Source organism: Podarcis filfolensis (genome assembly GCF_964270895.1).
Source record: "Podarcis filfolensis genome assembly, chromosome: 15".
Taxonomy (NCBI): domain Eukaryota; kingdom Metazoa; phylum Chordata; class Lepidosauria; order Squamata; family Lacertidae; genus Podarcis; species Podarcis filfolensis.
Window position 1 is genome coordinate 15,868,688 of NC_139618.1, and position 22,182 is coordinate 15,890,869.

The following is a 22,182-nucleotide window of genomic DNA, read 5'->3' on the forward strand; positions in this document are numbered from 1 at the left end:
TGGGATATAAATAATAATAATAATAATAATAATAATAATAATTTCATCTGGGGAAATAGAATCATACAATTGTAGAGTTGGAAGGGACCCTGAGGGTCATCTAGTCCAACCCCTTGCAATGCAGGAATCTCAGCTAAAGCATCCATGGCAGATGGCCATCCAACCTCTGCTTAAAAACATCCAGTGAAGGAGAGGCCATCACCTCTCATGGGAGGCTGTTCCACTGTCCATGTGACAGCCATTGAGATATGGCTATCATATCTCCTCTCAGTCTCTTCTTCTTCAGGTTAAACATACCCAGCTCCTTCAGCCATTCCTCCTAAAGCTTGGTTTCCAGACCCTTGATCATCTTGGTTGCTCTCCACTGTACATGCTCCAGATTGTCAACATCCTTCTTAAACTGTGGCATCCAGAATTGGACATGGTATTCCAGGTGCGGGCTGCCAGGCCCCTGGGTCCATATAGCTCACTACTGGCTGGCAACAGCTCTAACCAAGGTTTTCAGCAGGGACCTTTGCTGAGGATTGAGCCTGGGCCCTTCTGTGGACAAAGCAGGCACCCTTCTCTCATTAACCCCTCTCAGATTAATGTTCCCCTAGCAGCACCTCCTATTGCTCCTCACAAGTGTTGGATGGAAAAGAAGACAAAGGTGTTCATCCTGCCTCTGAGGCCCTTTGCGGTGCTAGTAGCTCAACTGAAACCATATCTGCACTGAAGCCACCACAAAGAACAAAAGATGGCCCAGCACAACACTCCCTATAACAATAAGACCACATTGTCACAGTAGCCTCTGAAAGAATGATGTAGAAAGATGGGATAGAAAATTTTTGATAAAGAAAGCAGGGCTGGTTTTGTTTCCGTGAACGCTGGCACTCTTCACATGCTCCTTTCCCTCACAACCTGCATTCAAAAACAAAAGCTTCCATAAACTTGACCTTTGGCCTTTTCCTCCCTGCCTCTCCTTTAAAATTTTGTGGAAGGGGACAACAAGAGCCTTCTGGCCCCTTCCTCTGAAAAGCCTGGACCATATCACCACTGAATAGAAACAAAGGAACTCGCGGGGCTTGTCCCACAACAGCCCACCAGCATTAGCCTTTATCATATTACATCTTTATGTGGATTTAATTGTAAGCCAACTTGGAAACTGGAAACTGGTCTTAAAACACACACTAAGTTGCAGGATGAGATCTGAAGTGCAGACAAGCTGAGGTGGGATCAAAAGTAGAATTGAGGGCAAAAGTCACCTGAGTGGAAGAAGCAAGCCTTGGCACAGTGACTGTGTATGAAAATAGGAAGAGTCCTGCTGGACCAGGCCAGTGGCCCTTGTGGCCCAGCATCCTCTTCTCACAGTGGCCAACCAGATGCCCAGTTGGGGAAACCCACAAGCAGGACCTGAGCACAACAAAAACCCTCCTATGGTTTCCAGCAATGGGTGTTCAAAAGCATTATTGCTTCCACATAGCTACTGTAGCTAGTTAGCCATCAATAGCCATTTCCTCCATGAATTTGTCTAATCCTCATTCACAGCCATCTAGGTTGGTGGCTCTACACAGTCTGCACTGTAAGGAGACTCCCAGGGACTTGGTACCACAAGGTCTGCTCTTTCTATCCCACAGAAGCCTACATGAGCACTGTAATGACAAGCTCAATACTGCAGTCACTTGCCCACCACACTCTCCCAGCCATTAGCACACACACTGCCCATCTGATTGCAAAATGCAGTCCTGCAAAACTGCACATTGCTGATTTCCGGTTCTCTTTGTGTTTCCCACCCCAAGTGCTAAGTCATTTCCCCTCTGAGAGACCTGGAAGTGACAGGAAAGGACACAAAGCCTAAGAAGGATAATAGCTCCTTTTTGCATAGCAGGATAGCAGAATCAGTGCAGTCCATACACTTAAATACTTGGACTTTAATTGATATTTTCGCCTAACTCGTTTTTGAGTGGCGTGTGATTGTTAAAAACATGATAATTTGCCACACAGTGTCAGTCAAAGAATTGGTCGACTCCAGCCCTCTGCATCCAACTGTGGCCCACCAGGAGCTACAGGAAAGCTCACAGAGGCAGGGCAAGATGGGCAAGAACCCCTTTGGTTTCCAATACCCCATAATTGAAGCTATCCCGATTCTAAATAAAGAGGCTTTGCTCTGAGCTATTATGGCCAACAATATAGTCATAATGTCTATTAATGTTTCTTACTGTTCTTTGAAAGCTATCACAATGTACTGTGGTAATGAAATCTACAGGAGTTTTCCCCCCCACCCAACAGGCTGCAAACCTTTGGAATTTCATACGTGCAGTCAAGAACAAAGCCACTTAAAGATGACAGATTGAAGTTTTAAAAAGGAATTTAAGATCATGATTTGCCTTTTAGGTTCTTGGAGGCAACACAGCACACACTTCAGTCAGTTATAAAAACTGATGGGACACTGCCTTCTAAGAACAGCAGCAGAACCAGGAAGCCAAGCAAGGTGACAGCCACCAATACCTGGCTATATCCAATTAATGAAAGCCAATAAGGGGGATGGTTGGGGTTAGGACCCCTGCAGAGGCCCAGCTTAGCTACCAAAGGCCTGAGTTTAAAAAAGTGTCCTAGCCTGCTGTCTCAAACCTGAGGGTGGCACCAGGTTTATTTCCCTTGGAAGAGCATTCCACAGATGGGGCACTATATAAAAGGCCCATTCTCATGTTTTACATTTCTTTTTTTTGGGGGGGGGGTGTTTCTGAGCATTGCTACTTTTTCCTTCTGTCAAATAGGAACTGTGTAACTTCTTAGATTTCCAAATGTGTACCTGGGCCCCCTAACCTACTTGCAGTTCACATTCAGAAACATATGAATCATAGGTTAGGCAAGAAAAGTGGAAGTTTGCCTCAGGAGGGATGTAAACTCTACAATTCCTCAAGCTGAGAGCAGAGCAAAAGGCAGCTCCAGCAGCTTTAGAATCAACCAGCTGAATTGTGTGGGGTGCTTTTTTTCCATATAAAAAGAGGTGTCAGACAGCTTCTGCTTCATTATTGCAACTGAAGTATTGGGGGCTGTTCAGCAACACCCGCTGCCTCAAGCATCTTAAGAAAAAGCAGTGCTGCTACTGCTTATTGTGGCTTCCAGCTAACAGGAACAAATTGTCCAAGAAGCACAGAACAAGAGCAAAAGCTCCCACGCCAAGCTGGGCTAAATGAGGGTTTGGGTGGAAATGCAGTTTCCTTTGCTGTGAAATCCCAAGTGGGCCAACAGCCAGCTTCTCCCTAAGCAGGCGGTGCAAAAAATAAATAAATCCCGTTTCAGTGCAGCCTTGGGCAAGACGTTATGTAGGAGGCTTGTTTTAGAAGACAGAGGCCCCTCCCCAATTTTGCTCAAGCAGCCTATGGAGCTGCACAACCTGGCTCCCATACCCAACAGTGATGGAAAACATCCTCATTAACAGCCACAGTGGTGAAGCACCCCTGCACCTTGCTACTAGGCTTGGGAGGTGGGGGAAACATTTCTCATTCCCAGGGGCCAGCCTTGTAGATGGGCTGTGTAACGTTTCTAGATTTCAAGGTATCTGCCTCAGGAGAATTGTTTGAAGGCACAGGATACCATATGACTGCTGGCTAGGCAGGGTTGCTTCTAGCAGCTGCCTGGAGATCACATGCCAGCTTCTCTGAGGAAAAACAGGTGGCTCACCTGTCATTGAGGTACATGAATTGTGGTTGTCTTTGTAGCCATACATATAGCTCCTGCATCTATTGCATGGGTATTGTTTTGGAACCTTCTGGAGCTGGGCCAGCATTTTGGTGGGCCACTCTCCCTCACCCTCCATGTTTATTCTCAAGGGGGCATGGCTGCTGCCTCTGAAACCACATGAAGCAGCTATGTAAAAAGTACCCTTGTCAACCAGCCCACAAAAGTTACTAGCCTAGTTACTAGCCTGCAAAAATGCCTACTAGCCTGCTGGAGCACTGGCAGAGGAGGGATAGGGGACTCCGTTCCTCTCCTAGCATCCTACTGCATTCTTATTCTGGGTGCAAAGGAAGGGCCTTCACTTTTTCTGGCAAAGCCACTTAGGTTTCTGTACTGGGGACAGAAGGAGGACTGAATGCTCTGCTGCCTTCCGCCAGCTCACTCACTTGCCTACATGGAATGACTTGTCACCTATGATTACCCGGTAGGCGTGTAAATACGAAGCTTTGACCAAGAGCAGGCTAAGGTAGCAAGCACAGCAGGGATGGAGGGTGGATTGTGAGATTACAGAGATGACCATGCAAATAATTACAGTTACATGAAAGAAACCAGTTCTTTTCCTTTGAGGTCACACACATGGAGCTCCGCACTGCCCTTTCAAAGGAAAAATCCACCCTTAGATGAGCATCAAAGCTGTAGTGGTGGATAAAGGCTACTCTTTAGCATTCCCATTGGAGATATAAGCAACCATTAAAGTGTTATCCAACACCTGCTGATAGATTTGGGCTGGAGTGGCTACTACAGGCAATGGAGTATCCAGCAGTCTTTGTATGGAGTGGGGGGTTGGGGGGTTGGAACAGGGGCTGATTAGTTTACTAGTCTGTTGATAGGTAAAGGTAAAGGTACCCCTGCCCATACGGGCCAGTCGTGACCGACTCTAGGGTTGCGTGCTCATCTTGCTCAAGAGGCCGGGAGCCGGCGCCGTCCGAAGACACTTCCGGGTCACGTGGCCAGCGTGACGAAGCTGCAACTGGTGAGCCAGCACCAGTGCCGCACACGGAAACGCTGTTTACCTTCCCGCTATAAAGCGGTACCTATTTATCTACTTGCACTTAGGGGTGCTTTCGAACTGCTAGGTGGGCAGGAGCTGGGACCGAACGACGGGAGCTCACCCTGCCACGGGGATTCGAACTGCTGACCTTACGATCAGCAAGTCCTAGGCACTGAGGTTTTACCCACAGCGCCACCCGTGTCCCAGTCTGTTGATAGTATGCTGCATTAACACCTTGTACTATTACCTGGGACAGCATCCATGTCTGGTGGACTCTGTCTCACTAAGAAGGAACAAACAAATAATATTAAGCAGTACACTTATTAGTGAAGACACAGGCACTTTCCCAAAATACTAGGGAAAGCCTCTTCTGTGTCAATTGCTTTTTTCTCCCAATGCCTCTGTTTTTAGGTGGCAACAAAGGAGGGCTCTACCATATTTCAAAAGGGAAAATGTTCTGGCTGGACACCCTCTGGCAGCTCTGAGAGGCCACAGATGCAGAACCACATGCAGAGATCTGAGTAACAAGAGGGGGAGGACCAAACACCAAGATCCAGGTTTTTCTGAGCTAGGGAAATAGAAAAAGTCATGAAAAAGATGAACGTAGGGAGAGGAAGTAGTCAGTCAGAGCAGTGGTGAAAGGGTCACAAGAGGAACAGAGAGAAGAGGTCCCTGCAGGCTCACACTTTCATGCTTGAACAGAGAAGGGGCAACTACTTTAAGCCCCATGACCACACTAACTCACTTTCTGCAGCTGCTTCACAGCTTTCTCCTGCCACCATACAGCCTTGGGAGTGTAGGTGGGTGAGCAAGGTTTGGATCAACTGTGGAGGCAAGGAAGTGCCCTCTGCCCTCAAGCAATTCTATCCTGGCTCAGATGACAAAGAGAAGCAGCAGCTGCATAACAACTCAGTGAAGAGCTGCCAGTCCTCCCTTTCCCCTCACAGCCCTTCCCCAAGCAGCTGCTCCTCCTTCAGCACATCTGTTCTCTCCAGCAATTGAAGTTCACTGCATCATTCTCAGGACAGATGGGATACCAACTCTTTGGTGAAGAAAAAGGACAGCACCCTACACATCACGGTCAAGGCTTCCTAGGAGGAACTCATGCCAAGCACACAAATAACTAGTGGGTGAGTTGGAGAAAGCAGAGAAGCCTCCACTCATCGGCTTTGCTCATTTAGCACTTGGGGTTGCATCCCATGCTAGTCCTACTCAGAATAGACTCATCAAAAATAATGGGCATTACTAACTTGGGTTCATTCATTTCAATGGGCCTGCTCATCTAACCCTTGGCTTCTGCATCTCAACTCACAATATGCAGTCTCTCAATTCATTTTGATATTTAAAGGTCACCTTTTTGGGGATTAACCTTCCCAAGGCAGCTCACAACACATTAAAAACATAAAAATTATTTCATAGCCTAATTGTAAACCATAAAACCACAATATATCAGACATCTAGAGATGTTTTTAAAAGCAGTAGTAAAGCCGTATCAGTATAAAAAATAGGAAAACAAGCAGAAAACCATTAAATAGTTTTTTAAAAGCAGCTGTTAAATGCAAAACTGCCAAGGAATCAAGTAAAACCAGCTTAGGACAAAATGGTATTCTGGGCCCATTTAAAAGTCATCAGTGTCAGGTCACATGCACCTACTGAGGGAAAGGGTGACAAAAGCAAGGATCCACCATCTAACACCCATTGATCCAACAGTTCCTGATGGCAAGCCCACCAGCAGGGCCTTCGAGGCTGATCTTAAGGCAGGTTTGATACAGATGTAGGTGACCCTGAAAATAACCTGATTGAGCAGCACTGAGGAGATTAAAATATCTAGAACATTAAACTGAGCTTTGAAGCAAATGGTCAACCTGCACTGCCAATACACAGTTCATGTTATATGCTCCAATTGCCTGGCCCCCACAAGCAACTAGTCTGCTGCATTCTGTACCACTTGATGTTGATGATGTTATTTATTACTAATACTAATATTTATATCCTGCCCTTCATTCCAAAAGAGCTCAGCATGACAAACCCACAAGTGATAAAACAATTTATATGAAAACAATTCCAATACAGATGCAGACAAGCTGGTAGTCCCATTCTAAGCACATTGCAGTAGTCTGGATGTGACCAGAGCATGTATAGCTCTTTCCCCCACATCCCATTTTCACAATAACCACTTTTAGACACTGATGGTGCTGTCCACATAAACAATAAGTCGAAGGATGATGCTGTCTGCAATTAAGGGACTGGTAATGTTTATCCTGGAGAAGACGGGGGCGGGGGCAGAATATGATAGCACTCTTCAAATACCGGTACTTTAAGAGTGTTCACATGGAAGTAGAGGCTAGGCAGCTTCCTGCATCATGCAGCGGGTTGGACTACAAAGCCTACAAGCCTCCCCCCCCCAAAAAAAACCTCTATGGCAATAATGGGGCCTAGCAGAGAGTTTCACTTGCTTTACAGATGTGCACAACAGTGGAATCTTGGGTTTGGAGGCAGATTGCCATATGTACTGATGAAAATACCTGAAAGGGGTAAATCACTGGGGCCTAGAATCAATTTGTGCAACCCAGGATGAAGAGCACTGGGTGCCCTTCTCTCTGTGCCAGGGAGCGTGGGCAATGAGCCCAGCCTTAGGTTAGGAGAGCATTACAGGAATCTGTCTCACTTGCTCTGTGAAATATACATATTGCCTCTTTTTTTTCCCCAAGGAAGGAGAAATGGAGGCAGAGGTCTCATGCTGTAATTATTGATCTGACTATTTTTAGTCTCCATTTGCCCAGCCTGTTCTTGTCAAGCAGCCACGAGGCAAGCTTTGCACAGGATCATTGCAAAGACGGCAATGCCTAATCCAGATGCTCGCTTGGACAATTTCTTTGGAAAATATTAAGTGAAGAGGCAACAGAAAGCAAAGAAATCGTAGGCAGATGCTGGTACTCCTCTTCCTCCACACCATTTCACTGCTTCAGATTTATAAGCAGAGCACCAGTTTCCCCCTCTGGATTGGTTGATACAGAGAGTCAAGCAAGAGACATGGGGAGGGGGGGTGGGGTCATGGTGTGAGCCAGTGATTTGTGTTAAGTAGGGCAGCCAGGAAGATTTATTCTGAAACCTTCCATTCCACTAGCAGGAGATGGCTGGTCTAGTTAGTGCTCCTTGCAACACACTTTCTTTGGCGCCAGGCACTGGTCCAATGCTTTCTGCAACAAAACGAGATTCTAGAACTCAAGCTAGCCTCAAAAATGGCTCCAGAGTACAAATGTGGTTACTTAGCTATGAGGAAAGAAGGCCTGAGATGTTTGGATATGTTTTTCCAGCCAACCTGCAAGCACATTCCTAGTTGATACACAATATGGGAGATGTGGGCTAGAGGCATCTGAAACAGATTTGAGGCCCGCTATCAGAAAAGGGAAGTGGGTGGGTGGAAGTATGTGCCCTTCCAGCTACCGCAGGGTGGTTAGAGGACTTGCGTGAATGCACAAGAGGCTGCTGTATTGGTGGAAGGGAGGCTGTTTAGGGACCTTGCCAGGGTTTGGCCTGGAACATGTGTGGACTCAGAGCCTGGTCCAAAGCTAGCTAATCAGGGCTGCGAATCCGGTGCTACCCAGCCAACACCCAACATGCTAACTACTACTTTGCCAGTTTACTATTTGATCACTGTCAGTTGATCCAAGCACATTGTGTATTATGCTGTGTAATGCTGTTGGTGTGTAATATAAAATAAATAACAGATCAACATAGCTGCCTGCATTTTTTACTGTCTTTGGGGGTGTGCCTATGGGAGCTGTCATGATGAGCCTTTACATTTCACAATGCATCATTACAGGATGGCATATTAATTTGGCATCCCTTCCCAACTGGGACAAGAGCTTAGCATGAATTCACCATTCTGTCCCTCTGAGATCATGAAATCCCTGAAACTTAAGGGGAGCTTAGCTGTCTCCGGAAGTACAGGATACTTCTAGAGGCAACAAGCTGGGCTGGGGCACCCAGGCCAAGGAGAGTACACACATCACTAGGAAGCCATGGCAATATACTGAGTGCTCTTTGGAGGACGATGTGCTTATTGAGAACAAACAGGGACTGCATTTCTAAGAAATAAGCAACATGGCCTCAGGATAGTTTCCTCTGTTAGCTGATTCATGCAGATTTCAGCTGGGCAATGCAGCTAGGCAGAAGCAATTCTTCACAGGAAGGGAGGCCAAGGAGTTCCAGTTCTGGAATCAGGAATATTTTTCAACTCTCCTGAAGAAGGTGCATGTCACAGCTTACTGGGCTATATAGTCATAGTGCTATTTATAACCCACCTTCAACCTGAAGGTTCTCACAATGGGATACAACATTTCATTAAAATATGTCATAACATATGCAGCATAAAAACCTCCTAACACCACTGTGCATGCGTAGATCTTGAGGCAGGGCCTCACTGACCATTACCTAGGGTTAACAACATATAACGTGTCTGAGAAACAACGAAAACAAATTCACAGGAAACTGAAGCAAGGGTGGAATGAATGCAATTTGAACTAGTAATTTCCTAAACCCATTCCCACCCAAAGCAGAACTGGCTGAGGCTGATGGGAGTTGCAATCTGAAACATCTGGAGGGCACCAGTTTGAAGAAGGCTGACAATGAATGGTAGACTCATATACAGCACAATAATTGCAATAAAAATATTTTTTAAGTAAAGCTTTGAATATTTTTGCATATAATAATTTAAGGCTGCAATGGGTTGTTCCATATCAAGTGGTACAATTTTTGATGATTTTTTTTACTACATGTAGTCCAATTTTCTTAAAATTTTGTACACTTGTTAAATGATCAGAACAAATCTAATCTAAAAGTTTAAATCTAAAAGTCTATCATGTGCCATATCATATTAAAGCTCATGAAGTTCTGAAGAGATTGGTATTTTTAGTTTTGGAATATCTCAATTCTGGGCTGTGTTTAGGTCTTTGTGTAGTCTGGCAAGACCAAAATTGACGTTTTTTTTGAATTTTAAAACCCTCATTACTCAAAAATGGGAGATAAAAAATTTAAAACTAAGATATGAGACCTTCTATTAAACTACTTTTAGGAAACTGAAACAGAAAGCAATATAAAATGGTAAGATTTATGTCCCTGAATCACTTGACATGGAATGACACTAATGCTAAAGACATTTACAGTGGTTGTTGTTGTTGTTTAGTCGTTTAGTCGTGTCCAACTCTTCGTGACCCCATGGACCAGAGCACGCCAGGCACTTCTGTCTTCCACTGCCTCCCGCAGTTTGGTCAGACTCATGTTTGTAGCTTCGAAGACACTATCCAACCATCTCGTCCTCTGTCCTCCCCTTCTCCTTGTGCCCTCCATCTTTCCCAACATCAGGGTCTTTTCCAGGGAGTCTTCTCTTCTCATGAGGTGGCCAAAGTATTGGAGCCTCATTTACAGTGGTACCTCAGGTTAAGTACTTAATTCATTCTGGGGGTCTGTTCTTAACCTGAAACTGTTCTGAACCTGAAGCACCACTTTAGCTAAGGGGGCCTCCCGCTGCCGCCGTGCTGCCAGAGCACGATTTCTGTTTTCATCCTGAAGCAAAGTTCTTAACCCGAGGTACTATTTCTGGGTTAGCGGAGTCTGTAACCTGAAGCGTATGTAACCTGAAGCGTATGTAACCCAAGGTACCACTGTACTAAGGAAATGCATTTCTGAGTAAACATGCATTACATTGCACTGTAAGTGTGCTATATTCAATTTATTGTTATGAATCATTATTTACTGCATTTATGTCTTGCCCTTTGTCCAAGGAGCTCAAGCTGGTCCTCCCCCTCCTCAGTTAAAGTCCACAACAACTCTGTGAAGTAGGTTAGGCCAAAAGAAGACAGTGACTGGCCCAAGGTCACCCAGTCAGCTTCATGGCCCAGTGGTGACTTCAACCCTGGTCTTTGACCACTGCACCACACTGGATCTAGAACTAAATGTGACATTTCCAATTTCCAATCAAACACTTCAGTTAAACTGACATTGAAGTTAACTGTATTTGCCAAGTTTAAAAGTTTTGAGATATTTATACAGAACATAAAAATTCTGATACAGTAGCAAAAAAAGTAGTCACTGCTTGGATGCACACCCAAGCATGCTGTAGGCCCCCTGCCCTTCCATGATCCTGTGCAGGTTTCTTGGGAAGCTGCCACATGGCAAGGGTTTTGCCCTTCCCCATCATTAGTGAGCCTCTTTCAGAAGGCCAGCTCATTTCACTCCTGACTGCTCCCCTTGGGAAAGACCAATGAAGAGATGGACAATAAAGAAGGGTGGGCTTTTGCCAAGCAGATTCACACAGCCAAAGCTCAAGGAAGCTTCAAATAGGATATTGCATGTGTGCACAGCACAACAGAAAACTTCCTCACCCCTCTATGTTTGAGTGTACAGAGCATAAGTTTTGCATACTCCAAACTTCACAGCTGAATCTTTTCCTTTACCATTTTTCAGAAAGACTACACTTGACATGTTTTATCTGTCATAAATCTTTGCAAAAATGAAGGAAGCAAAGCTGGAGGCTGCCCAACTTTTCTCTACAGACGCCTCTGTGTTGCATTTTTTTCTCAAGACACACCTTGAGTAAGGAAAAAGCAGACCTCCTCTCAGCTGGCGAGGAGGAGATGTTCTGAAGGAGCACTAGGTCATTTGAGGAAGCAAGAGGCAGAGATCAGCTTATAAAGGAAACTTTGTTCTTGCAACCTCTGCGGCTGCCCATTTGACAGCATCCAAGCACTGAATTGCCAAGAGCAACCTCCCTCCTCTTACCAGTGGCTGTAGCACCCCCTTCCTGTCATCCAACCTTTTTATTGGATTTAAAACTACCTAGTCCAAAATGTACAGAAGGGGCACAGTTCTGCTTACGAATAACAAAAACAGGAAGTCATCGGACAGCAGCTTATGGAAGAAACATGCAGTCACGCCCTTTGCTTCTCAGTACTGGCATATTTACCCAATATGGATCCTCTCCAAGTACATCATTAGCTCTATTTTGTTTCTTTTACATAAATGTTTAATGAGATTATCAAATACAGTATGACAAACAAGACACCAACCTAAAATACATAACAGAAACCATCATAAAGGCAAGAGTAAAAATACAAGATAATAAAAAATAAAACTTAAAAAGCCTGAATAGCACAAAATATATTCCATGGTTGGAAACAAGGATCATATTAATGCAAAATATGTCAAGAATTCATACATGTTGCCAAATAAAACCATATTTTGTAGGATTGTGCCAGCCATGAGATTGTTTGATCATATAAATCACAAACAGCTCCCAAACAGAAGCAAAGTTAGAGGGGTCTACATTGCCCCTGGCAGAACGTAACTTATGAGCCAGTTTTTCAGAGATGGCAATAAACATGACTTTTAAAAACCACAGGTCCAAAGAGTAACAAGATGCATTCTTCCATCCTTGAGTGATCACTAAATGAGTAGCGACCAGCAGACAGAGAATTGTTTGCAAACTTGATCAGCATTAACACCATCAAAAGCGGATCTTCAATTTCTGATTCAAGTCTATGTTGTGCTGTAGACGAAAATGGCACCCCAGAACATACAAGAGGGAAGGATTGGCAAACTGAAGATTGGCAGTTACTCAAAAACCCTTGTAGGGATAAAAACTCTAAGAAGGAAAACCTCAGATATAGTCCAATAAGAATTAAAGAGCATGGAATGTTGACCGGCTGAGTGGGAAAGAAAACTGACAGCCAGGTGGGGGGGGGGGGAATGGAAGGGCGTTGCTGGAAAGAGAGGAAGAGGCACAGACATCTAAAAATCGCAGAAAGAACCATCACATTGTCTGAACAGGTCCTTTTCTGAATCATACTAAAAAAAAACTACTATAACATGTACCCAAGGAAGTGAGCTGCACACAGAAAACAATAGAGAAATGAAAGATTTCAATGTAGACAGGACTGGGCGCAAGAGTGTTGTTCACCCCCATCCAAAATGGAGACCAAGGTAGGGAGAGGAAAAACAAAAGGTGCTCAATGAGGGTTAGACATGCTCAGTGGAGACGGATGGCTGGCTGACCATTAGGAGGTGGGGAAAAAAGGGGAAACCAAGTTTGGGGGAGGGGTATGGATTCTCTGGACTACAGGGCTACTGAGGCAGAAGACTAACACCATTCTGAAAGAACAGCTGCTTAAAACAACACAAGTCTGAGCATGCCACAAGCACATGAATCCAGAGGTTGAAAACCCCCAAAACTGCTGTGAAAGGCCAGTGAAGGGACATTTTGTTATCAGTGGCAACAACTGGTGCTAACCCCCCCCCCCCGCATTGTTCATCTCAGACAGGTTAGTAATCCCTGGCAGGCTTCTATACATGGACAGTGGTCTGTATTCAGCTGGACAGCAGTTTAATTGCACAACTGCTGATAGGAGTCTCCGAACACAACCTCTCTGGCAGGATAACAAGCCAACACAACTGGTATGAGGAACGGATTACTGTGAATTAGGATGCATCTGTGTAGAAGTAGGTTAACATACTATCTTCCCATCAGTTGCGCTGGGAGTCCAGGGCAGTGCTTCTTAATGTGAAAGTCCCAACATCTTCCTGGATGGGTTGCATAATGAGGGGCTTTTGTTCCAGGGGCTTTGACCACTAGCACACCATTACTGTTGAGACCCTTTTAAAAGAAAGGCTTGTAGAAGGCTTGAAAGGCATTGATGAAAGGAGTTGATGGTTTACAAGTGGGTCCTGAAAGGTTCAGTAAGTCTGCAGGTAGGTTCCACTTCAAAATGTTTGTGAAGCACTTATCTAGGGTGATGCCACAACAACCACCTCTCTCAGGGCAGCTAACCCAACAGCACTCTGCAGAGCACAGGTGTTTGACAAAGCTGTTTTCAGAGTGAGCCTGATCAATATTTATTCTCAAACAGCAGTGGAAATCCAGAAGGGACTCTGCTAGGCTTGCCTCTGGAACCCCCCAAAGACTCTAGACAGAGGCTTCACCCTGAAGATGTAAATCATAAGTCACCAGTGAATCCCTGAAAAACAACTATTCCTCATCAGTGCGCACTGTGAATATTTTGGGTTTCTATGCTGGGTCCCTCCTTCCTCAGCCAGCCTGAATGCAATTCCTTGTTGCCTGTGGCTGCCATGCAAGTAATTAAATACAAAGATGGGCTAATATGTACTCATATCCACTTTATTTAATAACAAACTAGTTATCATTTAATAGTATTTACATGTTCGATTTGCATGATTCCCCTTCCCTAGCGCTCATTTCTGCATTCAAGAAGCACAGCTACCATACAAGCGCTAGGAGCCCTTCTGGACGGTACAGCAAAAAAAGGAAATCTAAACTAATATGAACACAGTGAATCACAGGCTGGGGAAGTTGGACAGTGTAAGGAAGAGGTTTCATACCAAGCCCACCAGGAGCTTTCCTGCCCCCCCCCCCGCAAATGGCATCCTATGTGTCTTCATGAGTTTCAGGGTTACCAGTTGCTCCCAACTTACTACTTTTGAGCCTAAATTCAGTTATGTTCTGTTACCATTCCAGAAAACCCCAGAGTTCAGGATGATCTGGCCCTCCTCAACCTGGGATCAGCAGCAGCAATCACTTATTGCCTTCTGCTGGTGAAAGGCAGAATGGCACAAATAAATAAGAGGAAGTTTGTGGATGGAAGAGAAGATGATTGCAACACCTGCACAGGGGCTTACTCAAATCATCATGACCCATTAACAGCCATTCAGAAAAGAAGTACCATGTTCTGTAGCATGTTCAAGGGAGGGAAAAGGTCCTTAACAAAGTCTAATTAGGAAAGAACAAAGGATGCAATCAGTGAAGCCTCTATGCTGTGGTATAAGTGACTTCTAGTAGGCCACAGAAAGACTCCACTGGATAGCTCCCACCATCCACTCTCACCTCCAAGGGTATGAACAACTTCCTAAGGAGGAGATCCTCTGACAAGGGCCAAGGTTTAACAGTTCCACTATCTTGGACAAAGACATTTCCCATATGATTCAGAGCCATATGTTTTTCAAATTCCCAGCAGCCCACCATAATTTTTGGAAGAACTATTGCCAGTTTTGGCTCCATGTGGCAGGCAACATCATGGATTTTGGCAGAAGCAGTGCCAGTTTTGGCAGAAGCAGTGCCAGTTTGGGTTCCATGTGGCAGGCAACATCATGGATTTGGGCTGTGGGCAGACTGGAAAAAACCAAGGTGCCTAAATTTAGAACTGTTAGCTTAAGAACTCATACTATGATCATCACCAGCCAATCCTCTAAAACACATAAAGGAAACATTCAGATGCCACAAGGAAAGCAAGAGAAAGATTTGTCTTATGCACCCCTCACACACGGCCTATAAATTGTCTGTGCGCAATTATCAAGTTGGCTGCAGTGACACCTGTTCCAAGCAATCACATTAACCACAAAACACCAATATACGGAGTCAAAAGAGAAAAAAAAAATCCTTTCAACATTAAATGAAGCGGTAAGGAAAGGAAGTCCAATCACTACTCCCAACGGACACAACTACCCTGAGCCACAGCTTAAGCCTTTGTGTGTATCCTGAGTACGGTAAACTTCTAATATGCAGCCATCTAGACAATGTGCCAGTAACCCACAGCTACTCATGCCCTGAGGCCATCATGACCATTAAGCAATGAACCCTCTCAAGGCAAAGAGTGTGAGCTGCTAGTGGCCAAGGTCCAGGCTGCCTTTTAGGTGCAGTTAATCAGCTTTTCCAGAACTGAATTTTTATAAGTCTCACTTTTTCAAGCCACTCTGAGTAGGTAAAAACCAGATAAATGTTGCACTTTCTTTTGAGAGAACAGAGCTGCTCACAACTGCAGTGCAAACACTTTTTAAACAAGAGGAAGTTGCTCTCCCAAACCCCAGAGCAAATTCCCAACCCCCTAATAGATTCTTTGTTTGTTTCCAGTTGCGTCATTTCTGTATGGTAAATATTTAATATGCCATCTTCTGCCGTGCAGGAATTGATAGCTGCCTACACCAGCTGCCAGAATAATGGAGCTATTCGCAGAGCAGCTTACAGCTTGGTCTTTCAGGGGATGCAGCCTCTTCACTACAAAGGAATTAGGTCATCCTGCAAAAGCAAGCACCAGGCTGTGAAATCGGCATGCTGGGAAGGGACCCTGAGGGACAGGAAATGAGAATGGCACTGTGGGGTTGGTACTGCTGACCCTCCATGCTTAAGGTTCATCTCAGCTGCCTTTCCACTGAAGTCTTAATGCACCTGCACAATCAGACAGCATCACTCAGAACCTATCCATACAACCGAGCTAGCTCTTGTTTCCTTACCCCAAACTGTTTTCTGCACCAAAATCCTCTCTTTCCCTTTGTAGACAGCCTAACAAATTCATGTTTTGTATACCTAAGCAGAAGCAAGTGTTGGCCTTGGGTGGCCCACCTTCTGACAGGGCACATTTGTGGAAGAGGCAAGATGAAAAGACTTGCTCTACTGAATCACCTCAGACCTCCTGTTGTTCACTGGGGTCGGTGGCCAATGCAAGCAATATCACATATACAGCACCTCCAGGAATGTACTTCCCACCCCATGGGATAGTAGCCGATGCCACCCAAGCCCAGTGGACATTTCCACCTGAGTTCACAGAAGCCATCACTCCCAGCTACAGCAAACGTAACTAGGCCAGAAAGAGCACACACATATTAACTAGCTCTCCTTATGCGGAAAGGGATCTTTATAGGCAGTGAGACATAGTTCACCTGTGTATCTCCAACATAGATGAAAGCCAGCCCCAGCAGAATCTAAGCCACCTTCATCTTCCACAGTAATGACCTCAGCCTGTTTCATTCTCCAAACTGAGTTGCTCAAAACTACATCCTAAAGGAAGGCTCCCTCCTGCAGTCAAACTAGGCTTCTGACTAGACCACTAATGAAGACCACATTAATGTCTTCCCTCTTTCACCTTTGGAGGAATCAGAGCTTCAAGCTCAACTCCCTCCCCCACCCCTGTTCTGAAGCCTTCCCCTCAAACATCTTACTCTTGTCATTCATCTGTGGCTCTGTCCTTCAGCCACCAAATTAAGAACATTTCAAAGTACTGTAACGGTTCCTTTGCTGGGTACTCGGGGCTTGAAATGTGTGGAAATGAATGCTGACTCAAAGCTAAACTATTTGCAAACTGCTGTGAGTAGAGCACTAAAAACACACAGTCCAGCAAAAGTCAGGATAAGAAATTGACTATTATGTAGAGTCCCCCTCACAATGCATCTTGTTTCAGAGGATGTGTGCTTGCACCTCTGTCAACCAATGTTGTCTTCTTCTTTGGCGATCACTCGTAGCCGAGTAAGATTGTCTTCCATGAACACTGTCTTAACAGTGAGTCTGTAAGTGACTGTGGAGGCCAATTCTGGACCCACACATCCTTCCACAATGGGGACACATGTTTCTGGGTGGGAGTTGATCATGGTGAGGGTTTGTCAAGCGTGCCTTCCTCTTAGCATGTTTCTCCCTTTTGTCCTCAGTCTGAGCATCTTCAAAGTCCATGAGACCTTTGGTAAAGGTTGTTCTCCAACTGGAGCACTAGAAAGCCAGTGTTTCCCAATTGTCAGTGTTTATACTACATTTTTAAAGATTTGCCTTACCTCTTTTGTTGACCATCAGCATTATGCTTTTCATTTTTAAGTTCAGAATAGAGTAGTTGCTTTGGATCCTCCAATCTCTGAAGACAGTACCCAGTACTTGAAATAGAACAGGGGGTACTCCAGTAACTAAAGAGATTAATTCCACACTTTAATACCAAGTGAACAATGAAGTTCACCTGCATATCTGTGGCTCCCAATTCCCTAGAATACTGCAAAGTGACATATTTGATCCATTAAATGCATCCTGCTTCATTCACCATATTTCTTCAACACCAATTTGTGCAATGGAAAGCAGGAAATCATGCATATCCTGAGATTAAGGAATAGGGCTTCACGGGCTTAGGAAACAGCCTCAATTTACTGAACATACCCTGAAGGATGTTACAATGAAGTGCTTTTACAAAAATATGCATGTACAAAGGGGAAGGCTTCTAATGGTGTCAAGATATGACAGCCAAAGTGCAACCTCCACATCAAGAGAGAATGCTCTCACCATGTCGCCCTCTTTGTGAGCTTCCACCAAGCATCTAACTGGTTACAAATAAAATCCACAATGCACAGCTGGATGGACATCTGATCTGAGCCTGCAGGGCAATTTTTATGGTCCATAATCTCATAGATCAAATTGCTTGGCCTGGCCCAGCACTTGCAAGAACAGTCAGATTCGTGGGGGAAACTCTTCCCATGAAATTAAGCATAGGTATTTAGCACCTTATGCCAGATCCACACAGCTCTTTAGAGCAGGGGGTGGGGAACCTCAAGACTAGGAGCCACATGCAGTCCTTCAGACCCCCTCTATCTGGCCCTCAGAACTTGCCAATGGTCACACTTCACACCAAGTGATTTTGTCTGGGTGGAATGTATCACTGAATTCTGATAGTGCCTCTTGCTTGCCTAGATGGAGAATACAGAGGGATGTGTGTATGTGTGTAGAAGCTAGTTTACTGTACAAAGGGAACTTTTACATTCATTTGCCTCTGGCCCCACCCACAACTGGCATGTGGCCAGAAGGGAAAGTGGCCCACAGGTTAAAAAAAGCTCCCAACACCAGTTTAAGATGGTAAAGACTGATAAACTAATCCTGCAGTAGCCGAACTGAAAAAATGGGCATGCTTCTGGCTTCTTCCCATGTTATCACCTGCCAATGACAAAAGCACTTGCTTTTTTTGGTCTGTCTGTAGTGATGTCAATTCTTTAAATAGCTGTTCAGAACAGAGATATATTTTTATATATAGCAACACTGCGGCAATTTCAGAGAAGCCAGTTTCCTGTGTACAAATTTAACTTCTTAGCAAAACTGGTGGATGGCTCAAATTTCAAAAAGGAGTAAAGAGCAGGTGGTTTGGGGTTTTAATGCTTTTATTAGTAAGTCAGTATTTAGATAAAACTAACAAATCCTGTTTAATCCATGCATGGCCTTTGCAGTGCTGAATTGGCAAGGGGCTCATACAAGGCACGAGCCAGGAATAATGCGCATAAGAGCAAATAAGAAGCAACGAGCAACCAGCTCTCCAGGACATTATTAGAAGTATATATTGGGTGCAACCAACTAAGTTCTAAGACCCACTGAAATGAATGGACATGACTAAATTTGGTCCACTAAATTAGACCTACTCAGAGTAGAATTTCGTTTGATACAATGCACTGTGTCTGAAGGAAAATGAACATTTTCCACTACCATTCAGCTTTGCTCATGTTACCTGTGGAAAGCAAACTTACTTAAGCGTTTTGATTTCTATTGTGATAGAACAGGGCAGGAAAGATTCCTTCGTTCAGGTTGCCTTGTTTGTATGTGTGGGCTTTTCCTTCTTCCATATAGTGTCTGTCCCACCCCACACTGAGATCACATAAGTGCTATGGTCTTTGCAGAATGACTTAAAACAGATATGATGCCCAATAACTTGCTGTGCTTTTAATTTCCATTTGTATCTGAAATCCTTTCCCTCTCCTAGTACATCTCTTCAAATACTGGCAAACAACTTCTTCTTTTTTAAAAATATACATTACAGCACCTTCTAAAGAGAACCAGTTTTCCATCACCTTTCCAGGTTTCCCAGGGGTCAGCATGAACTGATGTGCCTCAAGCATCCACAAGCAAGCCACCTTGTCCTCAAGCCTTTCCCCTACCAATTATCCCACATATGACAAGTGTCAGTTTGTGGATGGGGACTCTACATGCCTGCTTGCTCAGTGGCTTATTATACACTACCTTCAGCAAGGACGCTACATCTGGGCAGCCAAATGACACAGATACAGTGGTACCTCGGGTTACATACGCTTCAGGTTACATACGCTTCAGGTTACAGACTCCGCTAACCCAGAAATAGTACCTCGGGTTAAGAACTTTGCTTCAGGATGCGAACAGAAATTGTGCTCTGGCAATGCGGCAGCAGCAGGAGGCCCCCATTAGCTAAAGTGGTGCTTCAGGTTAAGAACAATTTCAGGTTAAGAACAGACCTCCAGAATGAATTAAGTACTTAACCCGAGGTACCACTGTATACACAAAAGCAGCACAACCATCCCCAGCAACAACATTCCAATTGCCAGACTATTCCTAAGAGAGTTGCCTTGCCTTGGTAAAGTCTGAGTGACAGCAGCCACACAACAGCATGTCAACTGTAGGGCACACTAAGCAAATCTGCTTTAAGTTCCCTTCACCTGAGTTACTTGGAATCAACAGCCACTGCTCAAGACCAGTCCATTTTCTGCCCATTTCCAGAAGAGCCAAACTTGCCATAACCCATGTCTTGTCTTCACTAATACACTTTTTAGTCAGAGTGATGGTGATGCGAATGCGTTAGGTGTGCCACCATTACCATGGCCTACTTTTCTAGCAGGCTTTTGAGTGAGGGGAGCAGTGGTGGACATAACTTATAGTTTGACACTGCTGTTTTTATTATGAGTTTTATTTAAATAATTGTTTGAAGTTCTTGTGTTATTAGGTTGAAAACTACCCTGTGACCTTTTGGCAAAGGGTGGTATACAAATTTCTTAATAAAATAAAAGTCTTGTTTATTTCTTCCAGCTATTTTTTTAACAGCTTAATCACCAAAGTTTCAAAGCAGTGTATCCAGACAATGAATGAAGCAGGTTACTCATGGGTCTTTTAGTTCACATGTGTGCACAATTGGCTCTTTCCTTCTGTATGCCATGTGTTTCCTGCAAGAGAACAGTATTTAATATTTCATCAAGTCCTTTTGTTAGCTGGATAGGAAGGGTGCTAAACTCACATACTGGATAATTTCAAGTTAAATGGGGCACACATTGCAGTTTAGATGCTTGTATAATCTATTCAGACAGATAGTGTTGAGTTCAAGTATCACAGGGTGCCTTACGGTTTTGCTGAAAGGACATGTCTCCATATAAATGAATTACCCTTCTATCCCTTTCTCCTTTCCTTTTGGTTTGGTGTTTTTTTTAATTTATTTATTTACATTCGATTCTTATCTTGTTCAGATTAGGCTGCTCAGGGCAAACATGTAGTAAAACAGATCATTCTTAGTGCAACAGCAGCTGCAAGATGCAGCTACAAGGAAACTGATTAGCCTCTGGTTCACTTTGCCATGTCATGAGAGCCCAATTGACACAGCAAAGAACTGCTCCCAGCTCTCTGCCAAACCAAGAAACAATGCACGGTACCCCTCCACAACCTAGAGAAGTAGAGAGCAAGTGACATTCTGAACTCCTATTGGTTTTTTATACAGCACAGCAAAATCTCTGTCAGAAAGCTGTTAGTCTAATTATACTGTACAGTGGTACCTCGGGTTACATACGCTTCAGGTTACACACTCTGCTAACCCAGAAATAGTGCTTCAGGTTAAGAACTTTGGTTCAGGATGAGAACAGAAATCGTGCTCTGGTGGCGCGGCAGCAGCGGGAGGCCCCATTAGTTAAAGTGGTGCTTCAGGTTAAGAACAGTTTCAGGTTAAGAACGGACCTCCGGAACAAATTAAGTACTTAACCTGAGGTACCACTGTATAAGCATTGGATTTTAAATGCCCCTACTGGTCTATAGTGATTTCAGGGCTCCATATAAAGTACTGGTTTCACAATCCAGGTCCCAATGGTTTGGGACCAAATTACCTGAAGGACCATCTTCTTCCTTATGGACACGCCTATAGTTTTAACTTAGTTTTAAATGCATAATGTTGGCTATTCCAGCCAACTCCTAACCACCATTAGCCCAGGCAGCATAGCCAGAGGACAGGGATGATGGGTGCTGCACGTGGTGTGGTCCATCATGGGATCTCTGTGGTTGTTTGCAGAGGAGTGAAAACATCTTTATGGAATTTGCTCCTACAAGACACAGCGATAGCCACCCACTTGGATGACTTTTAAAAAGAGGATTAGATATGTTAATGGAGAGGAAGCCTATCAACAGCTACTGGCAACAATGGCTATTTTCTATCTCTGCTAAAGGAAACTACCAATATGCTTCTGAATGATAGTTGCTGAGATTCAGAAGTGAGGAAAGTGTTGTTACACTCAGTTCCTGCTTGTGGGCTTCACATTGGAACACCTGGTTCGCCTCTGTGAGAACAGGATGCTGGACTAGACCCTTTCGTCTGATCCAGTTGCAGGGCTCTTAGACAGGGGGCTGAACCCTCTGCCCCCAATGATGATCACATATGCAAAAAAAAATTACTGTTGGAAGTCAAGACTGATGGATCTGGATTTTGTTATGTTTTTACTTTGGTCAATTACAAGGGGGTTCAAGTGCAAGATTGTGATATTGTAAGCACTGAACGTGACAACTTTTTTCTGTGGTTAGGCCACCTTCCTTTTTCTTTGCATTCTAACAGCACTCAAAAACTTCCTTTTTAAAATATATATATAAACAAGCTTTTGAATCTGTTCCT

The 22,182-nt window shown here is 44.3% G+C and overlaps 1 protein-coding gene across 2 annotated transcripts in view; it reads right to left on the bottom strand.

The window, feature by feature from the left end:
• The window catches only part of HIP1 (huntingtin interacting protein 1), a 69,862-nt gene that overhangs the window by 46,461 nt on the left and 1,219 nt on the right, over positions 1–22,182 (bottom strand). The window lies entirely within an intron of this gene.